Below are 24,829 nucleotides of genomic sequence, written 5' to 3'. Positions count from 1 at the left end.
TAGATGACTAGGGATCCCTGGGTGGCTCAGCAGTTTAGCGCCTGCCTTTGGCCCAGGGTGTGATCCTGGAGTCTGGGGATCAAGGCCCACATTGGGCTCCCGGCATGGAGCCTGCTTCCCCCTCCTCCTGTATCTCTGCCTCTCTTTCTCTATGTCTATCATAAATAAATAAATAAAATAAATAAAATAAATAAATAAATAAATCTTAAAAAAAAAAAAAACAAAAATAGATGACTTCCTGGGTCTGATCCCAGAGGTCTATATTCAGTTAATCTGGGTAGTGCCCAGGCAGTTATGTACTTGTGGAGAGTTGCCCAAATGATTCGAATGTGCAGAGCTGGAAAATCACAGCCCCGTGGACAGTGGTAACAAATACTACAAGCCCCAAATCAGGGTGACCCTCCAAGTAAACAAGCACTATTCCTCTGATGGTATCCCACCTTGCAGGCTCCCAGGCGGGAGTGCAGAGCTTACAGGGAATGGAGAAGACATGAGGAGCAAGGCTGGGTGTCCTGAGAACCCCAGCGCTTAGGATCAGCAGCCTCCTCCATCAGTGAGGAAGAAACTGCCCAAACCCTGACGTCTTCTTCTCATGACTTACTGCCAAGGATCCTGCAGGTTCTCTCTGTAAGGCCCCTCAAAAGACACCTCTCTGCTGTGCTCGTATCTAGGGAAGCCTCTGGAGGGTTTCCATTTTGGGGACACGGTGAATCTTATCATTGATTTGCTCTCTTCTTTGTTCTACTATGAACCTCAGAGTCATATTTGAGGTTCATCTTTAGCAATTATATGGCACCTATGGCATGCAGTTGATATCACCTTAGCCCTAGGCCACATCTTTTCCTTCGATGGTTTTTCCATCACTTGTTTCTGTGTTTATCTCTCTTGTGTTTCACGCACCTGTTCTCTTAATTTATTCTGACATGCAGAAGGCTAAATCACACTATTTAAGGAGTTATAATCAACACATTTTTCTTTCTCTTGGGTCAGAGAGAGAAAAAGAGAATGCAAATGAGATTGAGAAAGGAAGCATGGGCATAAAAAAGCCTGTAGAAGTGAGTGGGGGCCCCAGAGGGTGATGTGAACCTCACAGGCTTGGTCTCCAAAGCTCAGCATTATCTGCCCACAGTCACCTGTCCAGGGTTTTTAAAAACTTCCTTTTAGTAGTCAAACCTGTTAACACTTTCATCCTCATTCAAAATCAATCCAGCTGTTAAGTCAGTGGCAGCAGAAGTCACAAGGTCAAAGCCTGGCAATTGGGGTACTAGGTACTGTGACCATGAGTCATAGAAAAAAAAAGGGAAGAAAAAATAAAAGAATGCCTTCCTCTCCCTCTCTTTCCCTCCCTTCCCCTCTTTCTCCACCCCCCCCCCCAGTTATTTAAAAAAAAAAAAAAAGGGAAAAAGTGATTACACTATCTAAAATGATTTGCAAAGAAACAGAACTTTTCAAATGGCTTAAAGTAGTCTATTCACAAATTGGGGAAATTTTGACTTCATAGTGAGCCAGCAAGGTATTTTTGTTGTTAAAAATAATCTCATTTCTTTACAGAAACACTTTTTACTTTTTAGTATTTCATGATCTTGTAAGCCAAAAAGCTCCCATTTCAAAATAAAAATGGTGTCCCAGATCACCTAGACATTTACAGAGATCGCATTTGTCTAAGTGACAAACATATTCAGTTTTAAGACATTAACTAAACCTTTGTAACAAATATCCCTTTCTTTCATTTAAAAAAATAAGGACATTATGGAGACTGCAGAACCCTAGGGATAAACTAGTAGTCATGAAGTTTTTCTAAAGTCTTCATTTTTTATGCTTTTATCTCCAGCACAGGTAAGTACCAGACTCTGAGGTGCTCAAACGCTAAACTCTTAGGTTGCTATAGTTTGTGCAAAGAGGCCAATCATTTTAAGATTTAAATGAACAACTTACAAATCCCAAGGGTATCAAATTTCTTTTAAGATTTTATTTATTGATTCATGAGAGACCCAGAGGGAGAGTCAGAGACACAGGCAGAGGGAGAAGCAGGCTTCCTAGGATGAGATCTATGGGGGACTCGATCCCAGGACCCCAGGATCAGTGCCCTGAGCCAAAGGCAGATGCTCAACCATTGAACCATCCAGGCATTCCCTAAGGGTACCAAGTTTTTCTTTAACCTTGTAGTAGATGTATCTGAATAAGCTGCCTCAAATCTGCATTTTGAAATAGGGAGATTACAGAAAAATTAAAACATCAACAGAAGAGGTTCCATTCACCACATTGAGACATTTTCTTCCAAGTGGGATGAAAATCTTTTCCCCTTTCAAAGCCACAGGGCCATCCTGCCTGTCAGCTCTTTCCACAGTGGAGGGGAAAAGGCTTCTGGTTCCAGATTGTTCACTGGCACTTGTGAATTAAACTGACAACAGACCGGCTGACAGGAGAAAAGGCATACAATTTTATCGATGTTAACACTGTGATGTGGGCAAGGGCTTCAGAGAAAATAAGCAAAACCCCAAAGAAGCAGTTAGACTGGGACCGTATAGACCTTTCTAACAAAGGGTGTTAAATAGCAGAGAAGCAACTTAAAGAAAGGGGGTTCCGGCTTTAGGGGTGATATATTATGTGAAAACAACTGGGAAATATGTAGTGAATATACAGGAAGTAGAAGGTAAGGGTTATCTGAGTCAGGTCTGTTTATGCAGACTCATCATGGTGCCAGCTCTCCATGTACGGTGATCAGGATCTCTGTCCTCATCCTTGTACAGGATGTGGGGTAGAATTATGCCACCTCCACGGCGGGAAATGCTTTAAAAGGGAGAGGAGGGCACAGAGCTCTTCTTGCATCTGCTGTTTCTAAATTGCCTTCAGCTCAAAAATAATCAATATGCCAAACTGGCACATTTGGGTTAGCACATGCTGATCCCCTTCGCCGCATCGCTTGCCTTCCCTCCCTCCTTTTGGTTGTGCCGAGACACCTGGGCTTTCAGTGCTGAGCTCCCAGGACGGCTGCACTTGTCCTTGGAGGGATCATGTTCTGCTAGTTAAGAAAAGGCCACCCAAGGGGCCTGCAAAGCTTCTGTAATCCAGCTTGTGTGTGTTTGGAAGGTGCTTCAGCCTTGAGCAACAGCAGCTAGGAGGCCACAGAAAGCCAGACTGATGGGAGTTAGGGGTGTCTTTGAATGACTGTCCTGCCAGCTCTCCAGCACTCCTGCACCGCGTTCTCCAGGATGTGGTTCTCAGACCTGAGTGCGCGTAATAGGAGTCAGCTGGGGGAGGGGAGGGGTGTCAGAATGCAGATTCCAGGGCCCTGCCCCTGAACTAGAAGCTAATATTCAAAAGTGTGTGTCATAGTAACAAAGGAAACAATTTTTCTCTCAACCATTACGCCCATTTCTATCAATAAGAACCTTCATAGGACTACTTTGTGGGCAAATTAAATCTAGTTTCGACAAACTTGCGCTGGATTATTTGCATCAGTGCAACAAGAATAGCAATTGACTGTATAGGCGCTTTTAAAATCTGCTTTGCTGGAAGTTTTCATAAGGAATCTCAGATTAAAGTCCTAAAAATTTTTTAGTATTGAAGTGTAGTTGACACACAATGTTCTATTAGATTCAGTTATACAATATAGTGACTTGTCAATTCTATACAATGGGCAATACTAAGTATGATATGCCTGGTTACTATCACCTTATACTGTTATCACAACATTACTATATTCCCTATGCTGTACTTTCTTTCCCCACGACTTCTTTATTTTATACCTGGAAGTTTGTGCCTCTGAATGCCCTTCACCTAGTTTGCCCATCCCCCCACACTCCTTTCTTCTGGGAGCAAGAGTTTGCTCTCTGTATTTATGAGTCTGTTTCTGGTTTGAGGGTTGGTTTGTTTGTTTTTTTTTTTTTTTTTTTTGGTTTTTGGCTCATTTGTTTTCTTTCCTAGATACCACATATAAATAAAACCATATGGTTTTGTCTTTGTCTTTCTGACTTATTTCACTTACCATAATACCCTCTGGTCCATCCATGTTGTGGCAAATGGCAAGATTTATATCTTTTTTATGGCTGAGTAAATTTCGTTATGTATGCATACCACATCTTTATCCATTCATCTGTGGAAGGACATGTATGTTGCTTCCACATCTTGGCTATTGAAAATAATGCTGCAACAAATGCTGCTGATATGTTTTTGAATTCTTTTTTTTTTTTCATTTTCATTGGGTAGATACCCAGTAGTGGGATTACTGAATCATACAGTAGTTCTATTTTTAACTTTTTGAGGAACCCCCATACTGGTCTCCATAGCAACCGCACAAATATACATTCCCTCCAGCAGTGCATGAGGGTTCCTTTTTCTCCGCATCCTCATCAACATCGGTCATTTCTTATCTTTTTGATATAAGCCATTCTGCCCAGTATGAGGCGATATCTCATTGCAGTTTTGATTTGGAGTTCCCTGATGATTCGTGATGCTCAGCATCTTCTCATGTAGCTATTGGCCATTCGTAGGTCTTTGGAAAAATGTCTATTCAGATCCCCTATTTTAACTAGATTGGTTTTGTCTTGGTTTGGTTTGGTTTCTCTGGTGTGGAGTTGTAGGAGTTCTTTATATATTTTGTATATTAAGCCCTTACTGGATATATCATCTGCAAATATCTTCTCCCATTCATTTTCATTGAATTTTCAGGTTGTGCCTGTTCATTTTGTTGATGGTTTTCTTCACTGAGCAAACCTGTTTAGCTTGGTGTAGTTCCAATAATTTATTTTCACTTTTGTTTCCTTTACCTGAGGAGATATACCCAGAAAAAAGTTGCTAAGGCTGATGTTGCAGGCATGCACATAGCTGTCTAGTTTTCCCTACACTATTTATTGATGAGACTATCTTTCCCCCATTGTATATACTTGCCTCCTTAATAGACCATCTATGTGTGGATTTATTTCTGGGGCCTCTATTCTGTTCCGTTGATCCATGGGTCATTTTTGTGCCAGAAAATACTGCTTTGATTACTACAGCTTTGCAGTGTATCTTGAAATCTGGGATTGTGATAACTCCACTTTTGTGCTTCTTTCTTAAAACTGCTTTGGTTATTCAGGGTCTTTTGTAGTTTCATATATATTTTAGGACTGTTGGTTCTAGTTCTGTGAAAAACATTGGTATTTTAGCAGGGATTACATTGTGTTTGTAACGTAGATTACTTTGAGTAGTATAGACATTTTAACAATATTAATTCTTACAAACCATGAGCTTAGTTTATCTTGATACAAACCATTTGTTTGCATCATCTTCTATTTCTTTCATCAGTGTCTTGTAGTTTTCAGAGTACAGGTCTTTCACCTCCTAAATTTATTCCTAGGTATTTTATTCTTTTTGGTGCAATTGTAAATGGGATTGTTTTCATACTTTCTTTTTCTGCTTTGTTATTAGTGTATAGAAATGCAACGAATTTCTGTATATTAATTTGGTATCCTATAACTAACTGAATTCATTTATTAGTTCTAATAGATTCTTGTTGAAATCTGTAGTTTTCTTTTTTTTTTCAAGTTTTTATTTAAGTAATCTCTACACCCAATGTAGGGTTAGAACTCATGACTCCAAGACCGAGTAGCATGCTCTTCTGACTTAGCCAGCAAGGTGCCCCAAACCTGTAGGGTTTTCTATGTATAGAATCATGTCATTTGCAAATAGTGACAGTTTTAGTTCTTCCATACCAATAAGGATGACTTTATTTCTTTTTCTTGTCTGGTTGCTGCAGAAAGGATTTCTAGTACTATACTGAATTAAAGTGGTAAAAATGAGCATCCTTGTGTTGTTCCTAATCTTAAAGGAAAAGCTTTCATTTTCTCACCATTGAGTATGAAGTTAGCTGTGGGTTTTTCATATAAAGGCTGTGGGCCTTTATTCTGTATGTTGAAGTAAGTTCCCTCTAATGTCACTTTGTTGAGAGTTTTTATCACGAACAGACATTGCCAAATGTTTTTTCTGCATCTATTGAGACAATCATATGGTTTTTTATCCTTCATTTTGTTAATGTGATGTGTCACCTTGATTGAGTTGCAGATATTGAAGCATCCTTTCATCACTGGAATAAAACCTACTTGATTCTGGTGAGTGATCCTTTAATGTATTCTTGGATTCAGTTTACAAATCATTTGTTGAGGGGAATTTTTGCATCTGTGTTTATCAGGGATATTGGCCTGTAGTTGTCTTTTTTTATGGTGTCTTTGTCTTATTTTAATATCAAGGTAATGCTGGCCCTACAGAGTGAATTTGGAAGTTTTCCTTCCTCTTCTATTTTTTGAATTACTTTGAGAATAGATATTAACTCTTCTTTAAATGTTTGGTTAAATTTACCTGTTAAGCCACTTGGTCATAGACATTTATTTGTTGGAAATTTTTTGATTACTAGTTCAATTCTGTTACTAATAATCAGTTTGTTCAAGTTTTTATTTCTTCCTGATTCAGTTTTGGAAAATTGCATGTTTCTAGAAATTTATCTAATTTCTTCCAGGTTGTCCAAATTGTTGGCATATAGTTTTTGTAGTGGTTGTCTTATAAACTTTTGTATTACTGTGGTGTCAGTTGTTACTTGTTTTATTTCTGATTTTATTTGAATCCTTTTTTTAAAGTTTTTTTTTTTTTTTTTTTTTAGTACTCTCTACACCAAATGTGGAGCTCGAACTCATGACCCGAGATCAAGAGCTACACGTTCTGACTGAGGAAGCCAGGTGCCCCTCCCTTTTTTCTTGATGAGTCTAGCTAAAAAAAGTTATCACTTTTTGTTTGCTTTCTTTTCAAAGAACCAATCTTGGTTTTATTGTTCTTTTTGTTTTTTGTTTTCAGTCTTCATTTCATTTATTTCTACTCTGATCTTTATTATTTTATTCCATTAGGTATAAGGTTAGATTGTTTATATAAGAGTTTTCTTATTTCTAGAGGTAGGCCTTTAATACTATAAACTTTTGTCTTAGAACTGCTTTTGCTGTATCCCAAAGATTTTGGACTATTGTGTTTCCATTTTCATTTATCTATATGTATTTCTTTGTATTTCACCTTTGATTTCTTTGTTGGCACCTTTATTGTTTAGTAGCATATTGCTTAGCCCTCATGTTTTTGTGGTTTTTTCCATTTTTTCCCCCTTGTAACTGATTTCTAATTTCATGCCATTGTGGTTGGAAAAGATGTTGATGTTTCAATTTTCTCACATTTACTGAGACTTGATTTGTGGCCTACCACATTATCTATTCCTGAGAATGTTCCGTGTGCACTTGAAATGAATGTGTATTTTATTTTTGGATAGATTGTTCAGTATATAACTGTTAAGTCCATTTGCTCTAATATGTCATTCAAGGCCAATGTTTCCTTACTGATATTATCTGGATGGTCTACCCACAGATGTAAGTAGGGTGTTAACATCCCCTACTCTTATTGTATTACTGTCAATTTCTCCCTTTATGTATGTTAATATTTGTAAATAATATATGTAGTTAGATGCTTTTATGTTGGTTGCATAGATATTTACAGTCATTATATTCCCTTGTTGGATTGATCCCTCATCATGGTATAATTCCTTTGTCTCTTGTTACAGTCTCTTTTAAAGTCAATTGTGTTGGGATGTCTGGGTGGCTTACCCATTTAGCGCCTGCCTTCGGCCCAGGGCATGATCCTGGAGTCCCAGGATCGAGTCCTGCATCAGGCTCCCTGCATGGAGCCTGCTTCTCCCTCTGCCTGTGTCTCTGCCTCTCTCTCTCTCTCTGTCTCTCATGAATAAATAAATAAGATCTTTAAAAAAAAATAAAGTCAATTGTGTCATAAAAGTATTGCTATCATAGCTTTTTTTTTTTTTTTTTGCTTCCACTTGCATGGGATATCTTTTTCCATCCCTTCACTTACAATCTGCATATGTCTTTAGGTCTGCAGTGAGTCTCTTATAAACAACATATAGATGGGTCTTGTATTTTTATCCATTCACTCACCCTATATCTTTTGATTGGAGCATTGGGATCATTTACATTTAAAGTAATCACTGATAGTTATGTGCTTATTGCCATTCTGTTAATTTTTCTCTAGTTGGGTTTTGTAGTCCTTCTCAGCTCCACTTTTTCTTGCTTGCTTTCTGTATAATTGATGACTTTCTTTAGTGTTTTGCTTGCCTCTCTTTCTCTTTTGTCTATCAGAGGTTGTTGGCTTATGGTTACCATGCAATTCATATATAAATTATAGTAATTAAGTTAACTTTTATTTAAAAATTTATTTTATTTTTTAAAAGATTTTATTTATTTATTCATGAGAGGCAGAGAGAGAGAGGGAGAGAGGCAGAGACACAGGCAGAGGGAGAAGCAGGCTCCAAGCAGGGAGCCCAACGTGGGACTCGATCCCGGGTCTCCAGGATCACGCCCTGGGCCGAAGGCGGTGTTAAACCGCTGGGCTCCTGGGCTGCCCTAAAAAAATTTTTTTTAAGATTTTATTTATTTATTTGGAGAGAGAGGGAGGGAGGGAAGGAAGAGAGGGACAGAGAGAGACTGCATGAGTGAATACAAGCTGGGGGAGAGGCAGACTGCTCAGCAGGGAGCCTATGAGGGCTCATAATCTGAGCCCAAGGTAGACACTTAGTGACTGAGCCACCGGGCGCCCCTAAGTTAACTACTTTTAAAAATATAATTGATCTTATCACTTTTGTCTTTTGGCATTGATACTAACTTTAACAGTGATTGTTCTACTATCTTTACATTTGCTTTTACTTGTGAAACTTCTTTCTTCCTTTTTCTTACTTTCAATTATGGTCTTTACTCTTCTACTTAAGGAAGTCCCATTAACATTTTCTTTTAAGGCTGGTTTAGTGGTAAGAAGTGCTTTAACTTTTGCTTGTCTGGGACACTCTCTCTCCTTCAATTCTAAATGATAATATTGCCAGACGAGTATACTTGGTTGCAGGTTTTACCCTTCCAGCACTCTGAATAGATGATATCACTCTTTTCTGGCCTGCAAAGTTTCTGCTGAAAAACCAGCTGATAGCCTGATGGAGTTCACTTGTACATAACTAGTTGCTTTCTTCTTGCTGCTTTTAGGGTTTTGTCTCTAATTTTGTGATCTTAATTATTATGTGTCTTGGTGTGGACCCCCCCCTAGGTTCACCTTGTTGGGGATTCTGTGTTTCCTGGACCTGGATGTCTGTTTCCTTCCTCAGGTCAGGAGAGTTTTCAACTATTATTTCTTCAAGTAACTTTCTGCCTCTTTCTCTCTCTCCCTTCTCCTTCTAGGATCCTGATAATATAAATATTAGTACACTTGATGTCCCAGAGTCTCCTTAATCTATCTTGACTGATTGATTGCTGTTCAGCATGAACACTTTCCATGACCCTGTCTTGTACATCGTTGATCCATCCTTCTGCATCCTCTAATCTGCTGTTGATTGCTTCTGGTGTATTTTTTATTTCAGTTATTATATTTTTCAGGTGAATGAGCTATGATTGGTTCATTTTTGTATTTCCTATCTGTTTGTGGATGTTCTCACTGAGTTCATCTACTCTTCTCTCAAGTCTGGGGAGCATCTTTATTTATTTTTAACGATTTATTTATTTATTTATTCATGATAGATATATATATAGAGAGAGAGGCAGAGACACAGGCAGAGGGAGAAGCAAGCTCCATGCCGGGAACCCGATGCAGGACTCAATCCCGGGACTCCAGGATTGTGCCCTGGGCCAAAGGCAGATGCTAAACCGCTGAGCCACCCAGGGATCCCCTGGGGAGCATCTTTATGACCATGACTATTACTTCGCATGTTTTCATCTAGTCCTTTCTCTGAAGTTCTGTCTTGTTCTTTCATTTGGACCATATTCCTGTCTCTTCATTTTGTTTGACTTTCTGTGTCTGTTTCTGTGAATTAGGTGAACAGCTACTTCTTCTAATCTTGAAGGAATGGCTTAACTTAGAAACGTTCCCTGTGTAGACTGCATATGCTTGGTGGCTTTGGCTGACAGGCCAGAGCTAAGGTGGGTGCAGCCTGGGGGTCCCAGTGTACTCTGTGTCAGGGTCACCCTGGAGGAGAACCACAGCTGAAGTGGGTGTGGGCCAGGGGGTTCCAGGGTGCTCTGTACAGAGGTTGCCCTTGTGGAACAGATAAAGTGGGTGCAGGCTGGGAGCTTGCTAGGACATTCCACACAGGGAGTCCCCTTGTGGTACAGCTGGAGCTAAGGTGGGCATGGGCCTGGAGTGGAGGTCCCTGGGGCATTCTACAACTCACCCTGGCAAGCTGTCTGGAAGTAACATGGATATAGGCCTGCCTGGCATGCCCCAGGGTACTTTGTGCCTATACCACCTCGGTGAGATGGCTGGAACTGTATTGGGTATTGCCTGATGTATGCCACATTGGGTTGGCCTTGGTGGGACAAGTGGGGCTGCGGTCAGCTGGTGAGCCCAAACACTCCTTCCACCTACACTGTCAGGGTGAAGGGGAAGCATACACAATGGTGCTGGCCAGCACTTCTGACCCCAGGGAGCATCACAGCAGTTCCCACATCATTTAGCTGATGCTCTAGGATTACTGTCATTACATTCTAGTTGCCCCTTTAAACTGTAGCTTTTTAAATTTTGCCCCAGGGCAGATGAATCTGCTCTTGGTCCTTAATATGATCCCTCCCCACTGCAGTTCACAGTACTGGGGGTGGGGTTCCCATTGTTACTGAGTCTCTGTCTCTCCTGCCCTTCTCTAGGTGGCCAGTCTATTCTTCGTCAAGAAAAGCTGTTCAGTCAGCCTCAATTCAGTAGTAGGAGACTGACTGCTGTGTAGGTAAGTGCAGATTCAGTGTACCCATGGAGGAAGTGAGTTCAGGGTCTTCCCCACATCACCATCTTTGACCCTCCCACCACTCACAGATTGAAATTTAACAGCCTGTTGGGGCTAAGAAGCCAAGCTAAATACTTGCCATCAGTCTTTCCTGTGATACCTATCAATTTGACTTATTTCCTCTCTTCTTGAGGTCCCTGAAACATCTTGGAGTTCTTGCTCTTTTTAGGAAGTGACCTTCTTCAATCACTTGGTAAGTCTGCTGGGCACCTTGTGAGCATCAGGCTGATATGTCCTAGGGGTTTTATTGGCTCTATAAAGTCAACCTTAGCTCCTAAAAGATGCTTTGTCATATCTGAGGCTATGAAGATCTTTCTCAAAATATGTCATTCTAGTCAAAGCCTTGGTAATCAATGTTTCCAACTGTGTCCTGTTCCAGGGAGAAGAGATTCTCATTGAACTTATGCAAATAACTATGTTGCCATGAATATAAGAATGCTCACTCAGAGTTTCTGAATTCTGGAGGGATCATAGGAGGAAGCAAAAGATAAATGTTTCAATTCTATTTACAAAGGTGTAATTTACCAAAATGATGTAAGTCTTAGCTTAAGAGGAAAGGTTTTCTTATATCTGGAACACAAAAAATTAAGGAACCAGCAATATTGTGAACAAAAAGTCATAAAAATCATAATTATCCCCTTCAGTTTATTCAGTCTCGTGTAATTAACTTGTGTTAATCTTGATCTCCTGTTAGCAGTTTGTGGACATCATCAGTTTCTCCCTGAGAGTTCTGTAAATTGTTGCCCAGTTCACTGGTATGATCTTTAAGTTATTAGAGACCTGTGTTCTACAGTATTTGTTAGTCTATCTCAAATCTCCTCGAAGAGGAAGAACTTTCGCAAAAGCATCAGAAAAAACCAACTATTTGTAAATGAGAAAAGGACTTAAAAATGGCAGTGTTTAAACATCTAAGTTCATTACAATGCAACTTACAAGGACATTTGGTTATTTCTGTGACACACAGCAGTTCAGAATAGTAACTGGAAATAGAAGTGATAACATACCAAGAGAGATCAGATTTTTAGGAGTTTCATACAGTTTTTAGAACACTTATTTTAATAACATATATTTCTACAAATATACTCTAAGAAAGTTTAACATCATATTCGACAATGCTTCCCATATAATTTAACATATCAAATAAGCCTATTTAATGTTTATCTTTTAAGAGGAGAACAAATTCTTTGAATTGTTCTACAAACCCTCTTTGAGGTCAAAAGACTTCATTTTAGAATTTGATTTTTATTTTTTTTATTTTTTTTTTATTTTTTATTTTTTTTATAGTGTGTTGCTTTTATTCAGTGGTCACACCAGAAGGTGTGATGGCAGATACAGGTGTAGGGGTAGAATTTGATTTTTAGAGGCACCTAGGTGACATAGTCAGTTAAACATCCGACTCTTGGTTTCAGCTGGGGTCATTATCTTGGGGTCATGGTTGGATCAAGCCCTGAGTGGGGCTCCACAATCAATACAGAGCCTGCTTGAGATTCTCTCTCCCTCTGTCCCTCCCCACTCGTGTGCTCTTTAAAAAAATAGAGGGGTTGCCTGGGTGGCTCAGAGATTGAGCACCTGCCTTCAGCTGAGGGTGTGATCTCGGGGTCCTGGGATTGAGTCCTGCATTGGGCTCCCCACAGGTAGTCTGCTTCTCCCTCTGCCTCTCTCTCTGTGTCTCTCAGGAATAAATAAAATATTAAAAAATAAAAATAAATTAAATAAATAAGTAGGGGCAGTTGGGTGGCTCAGGTAGTTGAGCGTCTGACTTAGGCTCAGGTCGTGATCTCAGGTTCCTGGGATCAAGCCCTGTATGGGAGCCATGCTTAGAAGGGAGTTTGTCCCTCTCCCTCTGCCCTTACCCTTGCTCATGTTTTCTCTCAAATAAATGGAAAGAAAGAGAGATAGACAGACAGAAAGAAGGAAAAAAAGAAAGATCTTTAAGGAAAATAATTTGATTTTTGGATGTTTGTCAACAAATATCAAAAGGTCTGAATATGTGACTAAGTAGGACCATTGATCACTATGAAATAATCCTTATCCATTTAACCAAAGTGGCATTTATTTTTTAATTTTTAATTTAAGTTCAACTTAATTAACATATACTGTGTTATTAGTTTAACAGGTAGAACTTAGTGATTCATCAGTTGCATATAATAATACCCAGTGCTCGTTACATCAAGTGCTCTCCCTAATAATGCCCATCACCCAATGACCCCATCTACCCACCCCCTCCTCCAGCAACTCCTTATAGTTAGTCTTTTATGGTTTGCCTGTTTTTATTTTTCCTTCCCTTCTGCTATGTTCATGTTTTGTTTCTTAAATTCCACACATAAGTGGAATCATATGGTATTTGTCTTTCTCTGACTTATTTCACTTAGCATAATATCCTCCAGTTGTATCCATGTCATTGCAAATGACAAGAGTTCATTTTTTTAAAGATTTATTTTATTTTATTTTATTTTATTTTATTTTATTTTATTTTATTCATTCATTCATTCATTCATTCATTCATGAGAGACATACAGAGAGAGAGAGGGGGAGAGAGAGAGAGGGAGAGAGAGAGGCAGAGACACAAGCAGAGGGAGAAGCAAGCTCCATGCAGGGAGCCCAACATGGGACTTGATCCCGGGTCTCCAGGATCACACCCTGGGCCGAAGGTGGCGCTAAACTGCTGAGCCACCAAGGCTGCCCAAGAGTTCATTTTTTTTTCCCATTATATATAGGTACCACTTCCTCTTTATCCATTCATTAGTAAATGGACATTTGGGTTCTTTTCATATTTTGGCTATCCATGTTTTTCCATTAACATTGGGGTGCATGTGCCCCCTTCGAATCACTATGTTTCTATCTTTTGGATAAATACCTAGTAGTATAGTTGCTAGGTCATAGGGTAGCTCTATTTTTAAGTTTTTGAGAAACCTCCATACTGTTTTCCAGAGTGGCTGTAGAGTGTTCAAACCATAGTTTGCATTCCTACCAACAGTGCAAGAGGGTTCCCCTTTCTCTAAATCCTCACCAACATTTGTTGTCTCCTGAGTTGTTCATTTTAGCCATTCTTACAGGTGCGAGTCTGTATCTCATCATGGTTTTGATTTCTATTTCCCTGATGCTGAGTGGTATTAGCATTCTTTCATGTGTCTGCTGGCCATGTGTATGTCTTCTTTGGAGAAATGTCTGTTCACGTTCCCTGCCTATTTCTTGACTGGATTATTTGTTTTTTTGGGGGGGGGAGGTGCTGATCTGCTGATCTTGATGAGTTCTTTATAGATCTTGGATACTAGCCCTTTATCTGATAAGACACTTGCAAATATCTTCTCCCATTCCATAGGTTGCCCTTTAGTTTTGTTGGCTGTTTCCTTTGCTATGGGAAAGCTTTTTTCTTGAAGTCCCAACAGTTCATTTTTGCTTTTGTTTCCCTTGTCTTTGGAGACATGTCTAGCAAGAAGTTGCTGTGGCTGAGGTCAAAGAGAGTGCTGCCTGTGTTCTCCTAGAGGATTTTGATGGACTCCTGTCACATTTAGGTCTTCCATCTACCTTGAGTTTATTTTTATGTATGGTGTAAGAAAACGGCCCAGTTTCATTCTTCTGCATATGGCTGTCAAATTTTTCCAATACCACTTGTTGCAGAGAATGTCTTTTCCATTGGACATCCTTTCCTCCTTTGTTGAAGATGAGTTGACCATAGAGTTGAGGGTCCATTTCTGGGTTCTCTATTCTGTTCTGCTGATCTACATGTCTGTTTTTGTGCTAGTATCATGCTGTCTTGATGACTACAGCTTTGTTTACAGCTTGAAGTCCAGAATTGTGATGCCTCCATCTTTGGTTTTCTTTTTCAACATTCCTTTGGCTATTTGAGGTCTTTTATGGTTTCTGCAAATTTTAGGATTGTTTGTTCCATCTCTGTGAAAAATGTTGATGGTATTTTGATAGGGATTCCATTGAATGCATAGATTGCTTTGGATTGCATTTTAACAATATTTGTTCTTCCAATCCATGAGCACGGAATGTTGTTCCATTTCTTTGTACCTTCCTCATTTTTTTTTTTCATAAGTGTTCTATAGTTTTCAGAGTACAGGTCCTTTACTTCTTTGATTAGATTTATTCCTAGATATCTTATGGATTTTGGCGCAATTGTGAATGGGATTTATTCCTTAATTTCTCTTTCTTCTGCCTCATTTTAAGTGTATAGAAATGCAACTGACTTCTGTGCATTGATTTTATACCCTGTGACTTTGATGAATTCCTGTATCAGTTCAAGTAATATTTGGAAGGAGTCTTTTGGGTTTTGTAGAGTATCATGTTGTCTGAGAAGAGTGAAAGTTTGACTTCTTCTTTGCTGATTTGGATGCCTTTTATTTCTTCTTCTTGTCTGATGGCTGAGGCTAGGACTTCCAGTACTGTGTTGAACAACGATGGTGAGAGTGGACATCCCTGTCATGTTCCTGACCTTAGGGGAAAAGCTCTGTTTTTCCCCATGGAGGATGATATTTGCTGTGGGTCTTTCATATATGACTTTTATGATATTGAGGTATGTTCCCTGTATCCCCACATGGCAGAGAGGTTTTATTAAGAAAGGATGCGATTTTGTCAAATGCTTTTTCTGTATAAATTGAGAGGATCATATGATCCTTGCTCTTTCCTTTATTAATGATTTGTGGATGTTGAACCCCCCTTGTAGTCCAGGATTAAGTCTCACTTAGTCATGGTGAATAATCCTTACAATGTACTGTTGGATCCTATTTGCTAGTATCTTACTGAGAGTTTTTGCATCCTTGTTCATAAGAGATATTCACCTGTAATTATCCTTTTTGGTGAGGTCTTTTGTCTGGTCTTGGGATCAAGGTAATGCTGGCCTCAGAATAAGTTTGGAAGCTTTCTTTCCATTTCTATTTTTTTTTAAAGATTTTATTTATTTATTTGACAGAGAGAGAAAGAGAGAGAGAGACACCACACAAGCAGGGGGAGAAGCAGATAGAGGGAGAGGGAGAAGCAGACTCCTCACTGAGCAGGGAGCCTGACATGGGGTTCAATCCCAGGACCCTGGGATCCTGACCTGAGCTGATGGTTAGTTGCTTAACTGACTAAGCCACTCAGGCACCCCTACATTTCTACTTTTTGAAACAATTTCAGAAGAATAGGTATTAATCGTTTTTTAAATGTTTGTAGAATTCTGCTGGGAGACCATTCAGTCCTGGACTCTTACTTGTTGGGAGATTCTTGATGACTGCCTTAATTTGTTAGTTATGGGTCCGTTCAGGTTTTCTGTTTCTTTATGTTTCAGTTTTGGTAGTTTATTGGTTTCCAGGAATGCATCCATTTCTTCCAGATTGCCTAATTTGTTGGCATATAATTGCTCATAATATGTTATTATTTGTATTTCTTTGTGGTGTTGGTTGTGAGCTCTCCTTTTTCAGTCATGATTTTATTTATTTGGGTCCTTTCTTTTTTCTTTTTGATAAATCTGGCTGGAAGTTTATCAATTTTATTAATTCTTTCAAAGAACCACCTCCTAGTTTCATTGATCTCTTCTACTTTAAAAAAATTCTGTATCATTGATTTCTGCTCTAATCCTTATTATTTCTCTAATCCTGCTGGATTTAGGCTTTGTAAATTTTTCCCAGCTTTTTTAGGTATAAGGTTAGGTTGTGTATTGAGACTTTTTTTTTCTTTTTTTTTTTAAGTATTTTTTTTTTTTTTTTTTTTAGTTTATTTATTTAGAGAGAGAGAGAGAGACTGAGAGGCAGAGACACAGGCAGAGGGAGAAGCAGGCTCCATGCAGGGAGCCTGACGTGGGACTCGGTCCTGGGTCTCCAGGATCAGACCCCGGGCTACAGGCGGTGCTAAACCGCTGCGCCACCAGGGGTGCCTTGTATTGAGACTTTTTTTTGAGAAAGGCCTATATTGCTATATTTCCCTCTTAGGACCACCTTTGCTGCATCCCAAAGATTCTGAACTATCATGTTTTCATTTTCATTTGCTTCTATGAATTTTTAAAAATTCTTCTTTAATTTTAATTTTCTGGCTGATCCATTCATTCTTTAATAGGATGCTCTTTAACCTGCATACATTTGTGCTCAGTATTATCATTAATTTTGTTATTAATTGGTTTATATATTTGGCTGCTCCCAAGTTAGGGGCATAAACATTTACAATCATTAGATCTTCTTGTTGGATAGACCCTTTTAGTATGATATAGTATCCTTCTTTATTTCTTTTAGTCTTTGGTTTAAAATCTAGTATGTCTGATATAAGGATGGCTACCCCAGCTTTCTTTTGATGTGCATGGGCATAATAAATGGCTCTCTACCCCTTCACTTTCAATCTGTGTGGAGGCCGAGAAAATTAAGGCCAATCCACCTTAAGTTCAGCGTTAGCACAAGTACAGCCATCTCAGGCCCCTGTAACTAAGAGCTGAAATTTACCTTGCTTCAGTTACAGGAAAAAACAGTTTACAGCTTAACGCCCTAGAAAGCCCCATATTAGAATGAGAACAGAACTCCAGCCAGTGGCAGAAAGTCCCATATCAGAATGAGAACAGAGCTCAATGCCCTTGAAAGCCCCATATCAGAATGTAAACAGAACTTGAGAAATTCCTCCACCCCTTCTGGAGGTTCCCTAGACCAGCCCATAAAACTAAGCTGGAACCCATCTCGGGGTCCAAGTCCCTGCTCCGTTGTGTCAGGTATACTTGGACCCAAGCTCGAGCTTGTAAATAAACCCTCGTGTGTTTGCATCGGTGTCGGCTCCTTGGTGGTTTCTCGGATTCACAATCTTGGGCACAACATCTAGGGGCTCGTCCAGTATCCGAGAAACCCCCAGGACCCCATCCGGAGGGTTTCACGCCTGTGAGTGCACTCAACTTTTTCCACCTTTTGGGTGCATATTTTCTGAGAGCTCTAAACTGTACTTTTACTTGTAGGAATTCCAATCTGTATTGGGTTGGCATTGGCTTAGGCGGATGCGCTGGTGGGCCGTTGACCTGGGGTTTTGAGGAGACATCCCTTGCCCCCACCTGGAGGACAGGGTCCTCATCTGTATGTAGAACGGGGTCCTCATCTGTAAGGAGGGCTGGCTGCCAGCCCTTCGGTTTACTTTCTGTTTTGTCTCCGCGGCTGCACTGGAACGTTTGTCTGCGTTACTGTGTCTTCGTTAACTGTCATAACTGTCTGTGACTTGGTGTGGACGGGGGACATAATGGGGCAGCCACAAACCACACCCCTGTCCCTTATGCTCTCCCACTTCTCGGACGTTAGGGAAAGGGCTCATAATCTGAGCATAGGTAGGACGGAAAGGGAAATTTCAAATTTACTGCATATCAGAATGGCTAACCTTTGATGTGGGATGGCCCCAAGAAGGAACTTTCCACCTACCTATTGTGTTACAGGTTAAGGCCATGATCTTCAGGGACAAACCTAACGGCCACCCTGACCTCGTGCCCTACATCCTGGCCTGGCAGGACATGATCGAGAGTACCACTCCTTGGCTAAAACTATTTTTACCCCCTAAAGTAGGACCTACCAAGATTCTAGCCCTGCAGAAAGGCCGAGAAGGAGACCAACTCTAAGACAAAAGCCTCTTTATCTGGTCTTGCAGGATTCCTCTCCAGAGGACCTGATCCTCCCGCTGCTCTACCAGGCACCCCCTCGCCCTTCCGCCCCTCCATTCAAGGTGCCAGGGGCTGCAAAAGGGGCTCCCCCCTCCCTGACGAGGGGGTCCCTGTGCGCGGGCCAGCAGCGGGGACACGGAGGGATCCACCGGGTGGCCCCACCTCCAAATGTGGGCCAGACGACTCCACCACCCTTCCCCTCTGCGCCATCTCATCCCCCTCACCCCCCCCATGAGACTGGCAGACACCGCCTTCCCCTTATCCCACCCCACCTGGGACCACAACTCGGCTGAAGGTAAGGAGAGACTCCAGGTCTACCGCCACTCTACTGGCAGGTCTCCAGGCTGCTGCGCACAAGCCTACCAATCTGGCCAAGGTCTATGATGTGAGACAGGGCAAGGATGAGAGTCTAGCAGCCTTCTTAGAGAGAATCATAGAGGCTTTTAGGCAGTACACCCCTATGAACCCAGAAACCCCGGAAACCAAGGCCGCAATTATCATGGCTTTTGTTAACCAGGCCGCTCGGGACATTAAAAAGAAATTGCAAGGAGTAGAGAGACTAGGAGAGAAGAGCTTGCAGGACTTAGTAATAGTAGCAGAAAGAGTCTATAATAATAAAGTCCAGAAGAGCAAAAAACGAAACTAAGTGACCAGCAGACCCAAAACCTGGCCAAGATCCTGCTGGCCACAACCATGGATGACCCACAGGAAAGACGAGGCACCTCAAGAAGCTGGCTTCAGGGACAGGTAAGGAGGATGGCCCTGGTCCCCGTTGGGAGCACCCTAAACTGCACAAAAACCAATGTGCTTATTGCAAAGAAGAGGGCCACTGGGTGAAAGACTGCCCTAACAAAAGATCTAAGGCCCCTGCCAAGATCTTGGAGATGGAGGACCTGGATGATTAGGGGAGTCGGGGTTTGGCACTCCTCCTTGAGCCCAGGGTAACTCTCAGAGTAGAGGGGCAACCTGTCGAATTCCTAGTGAACACTGGGGCACAACACTCAGTTTTATTACAACCCCAAGGGAAATTGGCAAGCAAGACTTCATGGGTGCAAGGGGCCATGGGCACCAAACAGTACTCATGGACTACCCGAAGAACTGTGGATCTCGGCATGGGCCAGGTATCCCACTCCTTCATGGTCATCCCTGAGTGTCCCTACCCGTTGTTAGGTCGGGATTTGCTCACCAAGATGGGGGCACAAATTTGCTTTCATCCCGAAGGGGCAAAAATCCTAAACAAGGAGGGGCACCCAGTTCAGGTGCTTGTCCTAAGTTTAGAAGATGAATACTGTCTCCATCAAAGGCCCTCAGCCCCAATGACTGACATTGACTGTTGGCTGCAGGAATTTCCCCAAGCATGGGCAGAAACTGGGGGAATTGGGCTGGCCCGGCACTGACCGGCCATATACATAGAACTAAAGCCTGGGGGGCAGACCCTGTTAGGGCCTAACCCTAACATCTTCCTAACCCAGACTGGGACCCCCTCTGCATGACTATCAAGAAATTCTGGCACAGGTGCACAGAATCAGAGATTTCCAGGACCAGCCACTGCCGAATGCAGACGCCACCTGGTACATGGATGGCAGCAGTTTTGTCCGAGAAGAAATCAGATATGCGGGGGTAGCCATAACCACAGAAACAGAGACCCAATCCCCCCTAACTATACTGATGCTGATTTACCTGGATCAAATGCTTGCCTATGACCCAGTGCTTGTGTGGCTGGTGGAGGGCCGCAGACTCCTGCATCATCCTGCCAGAGAACTAGGACGGCAAGTCCTATCCAGAATGCATCAGAATACTCATATGGGAACAAGGAAGATGGAAGACCTCATACGACATGCAAAGATCACTATTAAAGACTCTCGAGCAAAGATTGAGCAGATTGTAGCAAGCTGCCACGCATGCCAGTTAACTAATGCCACTGCCCATGGATCTAACCCGGGTACCCAGCTCCGAGGGGACTGCCCAGAAGCCTACTGGGAAGTGGACTTCACTGAGGTAAAACCTGGAAAATACGGATACAGGTATTTACTAGTGTTAGTAGATATTTTCAGGATGGACAGAGGCATTTCCCACCAAACATGAAACAGCACAGATCGTGACCAAGAAACTGCTGGAAGACATCTTACCGAGGTATGGTTTTCATGTTAAGATTGGATCAGACAATGGCCCAGGATTCGTCTCTAAGGTAACACGGGGAGTGGCACTAGTACTTGGGGCAGATTGGAAATTACATTGTGCATATAGGCCCCAGAGCTCAGGACAGGTAGAGAGGATGAACAGAACATTAAAGGAGACCTTAACTAAATTAGCCCTGGAGACTGGCGGGGACTGGGTGACTCTCCTCCCCTTCACCCTACATAGGGTGAGGAACTCCCCATATAAGATGGGACTGACTCCCTACGAGATCATGTTCAGTCTTCCTTCACCTATTATCCCCAATTTAAAACCCGAGGTGCTTGCTGAGTTTGATGATCACCAACTTCTTTTCTCCTTCCAAATGTTACAAGGAATCCATGAACAGGTGTGGCCTAAGCTGAGGGCCCTCTACAAGACTAGGCCACCCTCGGACTCCTATTGATATCGGCCAGGTGACTGGGTGTACATGCGGGGATACCAACACCAGACACTTCAACCTCGCTGGAAGGGACCTTACATCGTGACCCTGACCACTCCCACCGCTCTCAAGGTCGGCGGGATTACTCCCTGGGTCCACTACACCCACATCCAGCCAGCTGATCCACATGCCGTTCTCAAGGACTTTGTTCCAGAATGGAAAAGCCAACCGAACAAGGACAATTCCCTAAAGCTAAGACTGCACCGTTCTCACTTATTTCCCACCTCCAAGACTCCCTAGTCTGAGGTTGTCCTTCAAAATAGAAGGGGATTAGATTTAGTCTTCTTACAACAAAGGGTGGGAGGGGGGGGTTATGTGCTGCCTTAAACGTAGGATGTTGTTTCTTCACTGGGATGTAAACGGGAGCGGGAATAGCAACAACTTGGTTCGAATCCTGGATTAATCAATCCTCCTGGCTCACTCTGAGAGCAACCTGGACCCATGATTGGGTCCTTTCTTAGGTTCCTCTGAGAGGGGGCAAATGTGGAGGCCGAGAAAATTAAGGCCAATCCACCTTAAGTTCAGCGTTAGCACAAGTACAGCCATCTCAGGCCCCTGTAACTAAGAGCTGAAATTTACCTTGCTTCAGTTACAGGAAAAAACAGTTTACAGCTTAACGCCCTAGAAAGCCCCATATTAGAATGAGAACAGAATTCCAGCCAGTGGCAGAAAGTCCCATATCAGAATGAGAACAGAGCTCAATGCCCTTGAAAGCCCCATATCAGAATGTAAACAGAACTTGAGAAATTCCTCCACCCCTTCTGGAGGTTCCCTAGACCAGCCCATAAAACTAAGCTGGAACCCATCTCGGGGTCCAAGTCCCTGCTCCGTTGTGTCAGGTATACTTGGACCCAAGCTCGAGCTTGTAAATAAACCCTCGTGTGTTTGCATCGGTGTCGGCTCCTTGGTGGTTTCTCGGATTCGTAATCTTGGGCACAACATCTGGATGTGTCTTTGGGTCTATAATGATTCTCTTGTAAGCAGCATTTTGATGGGTCTTGTTTTTTTTTTTTTTTTTTTAATCTAATCTAATACCTTGTGTCTTTTTATTGGAGTATTTACTTCATTTGCATTCAGAGTAATTACTGAAAGATATGAATTTAGTGCCATTATATTACCTATAAAGTCATTGTTTCTGTGGATTGGCTCTGTTCCTTTCTGGTCTTTGTTACTTGTGGGCTCTTCCTTTGCTCAAAGGATTCCCTTTAATATTTCTTGCAGGATTGGTTTAGTCTTCACAAATTCCTTTAGTTTTTGTTTGTCCTGGAAATTCTCTTTCTCCTTCTGAATGATAGCCTTGCTGGATATTCTTGGCTGCATATTTTCCTATGTAGCACAGTGATATATCATGCCATTTCTTTCTGGCCTGCCAGGTCTTTGTGGACAGGTCTGCTGCCAGCCTTACATGTCTATCCTTGCAGGTTAAGGACCTCTTGTCTGGAGCTGCTTTCAGGATTTTCTTTTCATCTTTGAAATTTTGCAAGCTTAATTATCATATATCAATGTGTTGACCCATTTTATTGGTTTAGAGGGGGATTCTGTGTGCCTCCTCTACTTGAATGCCTGTTTCCTTCCCCAGATTAGGGACGTCCTCAGCTATAATTTGTTCAGCTAAACCTTCTGCCCCTCTCTCCCACCCTTCATCCTCTGGGAACCCTATTATACAGATATTATTTCACTTTATGGAGTCGTTGAGTTCTCTAAGTGTCCCTTTGTGATCCAATAGTTGTCATTCTCTCTTCTTTTTGGATTCCTTACTTTCCATCATTTTTTTTTTTTAAAGTATTTTTATTTATTTATTTATTTATGATAGTCACAGAGAGAGAGAGAGAGGCAGAGACACAGGCAGAGGGAGAAGCAGGCTCCATGCACCGGGAGCCCGATGTGGGATTCGATTCCGGGTCTCCAGGATCGCGCCCTGGGCCAAAGGCAAGCGCCGAACCACTGCGCCACCCAGGGATCCCGACTTTCCATCATTTTATCTTCTATATCCCTGACTCATTCTTCTGCCTCATTCATCCTCATTTTTATAGCCTCCATTTGGGACTGCATCTCAGTAATAGCATTTTAAATTTTGGCCTCACTAAATTTTAGTTCTTTTATTTCTATGGTAAGGGATGCTCTAATGTCTTCTATGCTTTTTTCAAGCCCAGATAATATCTTGTTTTAAATTCTAGTTCAGACACCTTACTTATATCTATATTGGTTAAATCCCTTCAGGTAGCAAAGTTCTCATTTTGGGCTCCACTGCTTATAATTTGCAGTAGCCTCCTTAGGCTAGCTCCCTCCCCTCTGCCATATCTTCAGACATATCACCCCAGATCCGAGTCTAACTGATGCAGTTTTGGTGGGGTGAGGTCTGGAGCTGAGGGCCAAGAAAGAATTCTTTAGATATCTTTGGTGCAAAAAGGTGGTTTTATTAAAGCATAGGGACAGGACCCATGGGTAGGAAGAGCTGCCACGTCAGTTGTGAGGGGTGGCTGATTATATACTTGGGAGTTGGGGGAAGTAAGGAAAAGAGAGGGTTCAAAAGGATTTTCACATGCTAAAGAGAACCTACAAGATACTGGAAGCCTTCCCATTGTCAAGTTAAGGTTGTTTTTCCCTCTAGCAAGGTATTAACATTAAGAGAGTTGAGACCTTCCTGAAGGAATGTTACACTTTTCCCACCTAGGAGTGTCTGTGGAGGGTGGTTTGCAGGGTGTCAGCTTGTGCTTGGCCTTCAGCTAGCCTTCTGTTTTCTCATCACTACCCTCCAAAAAGTGGTCACTTTTCTACTTGTAGAATTGTAGCATTTCTCTTCTCAGATATCTGATTTTGCAGGTGTTCAGAATGATTGATAACTATCTAGCTATATTCAAGGGACCAGACACTTTTAGGGTTCCCTACTCCTCTGCCATCTTAACCTACCCCCCTTCAACCAAAGTGGCATTTAAAGTCTTCACAGGCAAACATAGAAATAGTTATTTAAAAGTCTTATCACTTTTAATATTGAATAGACTCAATTTTTGCCCTGTAAGTAATCAAAGACCTGATAAAGACAAAACACATAATCTTTGTTTTTCTAGGTAGCTTACCTTAAAGGTAAAGAAAAACATTTGTTTATAATTTCTTATAAATAACAATAATCTAAGAAAGCTTTCTCCTTTTAACAGAAAAATCAAATATTAATTTTGCATTAGGTTATTTTTAATATTTAACCTCATTTCTAAATAAATTTATTTTAATAAGTCATCTTGACCTACACAGTTTTTAATTTTTAAAAATATTTCAAGTAGGCTCTATGCCCAGCATGGAGCCCAAGATGAGGCCTGAACTCATGACCGTGAGATTGAGACCTGAGTGGAGTTGGTCATCCAACCAACTGAGCCACCAAGGTGCCCCTGACTTCATTCATTCATTCATTCATTCATTCATTCATTCATTCATTCATACATAGAGCATGCAAGTAAGTAGGGTGAGGGAGGGGAAGAGCAAGAGGGAGAATCTCAAGCAGGCTCCATGCTGGGCATGGAGCTCAAAATAAGGCTCCATCTCATGACCCTGAGATCATGACCTGAGCTAAAATCAAGAGTTGGACACCCAATCCATTGAGCCACCCAATGACCACACATTTTTAAAGATCCTTTTCTCATAAACCTTTTATAACCTTCTTTCCCCACCCCTCTCCCCAATCATATTCCACCCTAAGTTTTTCCTCTTTAAATAACCAGGCTCACATTAAGACAAAATTATTTTTTCTTCCCCCTCAACAAAAAGTCCATTTTCATTCCTCATACTT

At 41.5% G+C, this 24,829-nt stretch overlaps 1 protein-coding gene across 1 annotated transcript in view; it reads right to left on the bottom strand.

The window, feature by feature from the left end:
• Positions 1-3,869: 3,869 nt before the first annotated feature.
• The window catches only part of LOC112922080 (spermatogenesis-associated protein 31E1-like), a 199,919-nt gene continuing 178,959 nt past the window's right edge, over positions 3,870-24,829 (bottom strand). The window contains exon 8 of the mRNA XM_072747688.1: positions 3,870-4,769. The gene's annotated coding sequence lies outside the window, so the exon portion shown is untranslated. The remainder of the gene's footprint in view (positions 4,770-24,829) is intronic.

The sequence above is a fragment of the Vulpes vulpes genome, chromosome 1, assembly GCF_048418805.1.
Source record: "Vulpes vulpes isolate BD-2025 chromosome 1, VulVul3, whole genome shotgun sequence".
Classification (NCBI taxonomy): Eukaryota; Metazoa; Chordata; class Mammalia; order Carnivora; family Canidae; genus Vulpes; species Vulpes vulpes.
The sequence above is the reverse complement of the archived record's forward strand: the minus strand, read 5'-3'. Positions and strand labels throughout refer to the sequence as shown.